Source organism: Myotis lucifugus, unplaced genomic scaffold, assembly GCF_000147115.1.
Source record: "Myotis lucifugus unplaced genomic scaffold, Myoluc2.0 scaffold_52, whole genome shotgun sequence".
Classification (NCBI taxonomy): Eukaryota; Metazoa; Chordata; class Mammalia; order Chiroptera; family Vespertilionidae; genus Myotis; species Myotis lucifugus.
Window position 1 is genome coordinate 3511893 of NW_005871100.1, and position 982 is coordinate 3512874.

Genomic DNA, 982 nt, shown 5'->3' on the forward strand with positions numbered 1-982 from the left:
TTTCACCCATTTTTTACTGCTTATTTTTATCTATTAGAAAACATACATTATCTGAATTTTTTTTTTCTGCAAGCCCCCGATGGTCTCTGTTAACTAGCTGATTGACCTTTTCCAAAAGTGTGATCCTTGAGCATCTTCAGCTAAATAATTGATTACTTCAATCAGGATATTACTTATACCACTTTACAAATAAAAACAAATATTTTCCAACAGGACAAAATTGATCTTAAAGGAAAAAAGAACTCGGTGTGAGGAAGGGGTTAGAGAAAGGGGGAATACAGTGAGTTACTACCAGTGTCCCTCAGCAAGCTTGTCCTCTTTACCAGGTGTGGTATTCTTGCATTACTGAGGTTACTGAGTTACTTTCTGGGGAATAGATAAAGCAGGAGAACTCCTTGCTGTATGTTTTATAATTTGAACTCCGTTACAGTATCTTAGTGTGTCCCTCTTGTAACAATTCCCCATACTCAGCAAACTTGTTTTTATATTTTTCCTTCCTTGTACATTCTTACTACATATTTTTGACTTCAAAAGAATGACATCTTTAGACCTGTTTCAGAGCCAATGATGATATTTGCTTTAGATAATTATTATAGTATTCTAAATAGAACCATATTATTTTGAAATTGAATAAATTTCTATGCTGATAATTCTTTTTTGGAGTTTTTGTGTCTTCCCAGCCATTCAGTGAACAATCAAGTCGTCTGAAAAACTGGTGTAACAGAGGAATGGGGAAAGGATGGGGAAAAGGGAGGGGAATTGGCCAGTGACAAGCCAGAACCCTGCTGCTCTACCTGAACCCTTAGTCACATTTGTTTGAATGGTTCCTAGGTTGTGAGTGCTACAGAAAACCAGCTGCATCAATGCAATACTTAACAACATGGAGCACAGTTGCCACTTTCCTCACCTCTGCTCCTAGAAATGTCCCAGGTGATAAACCTAGACACCAAATTTGGCAGAAGGACAACTTCCATCATTTTCC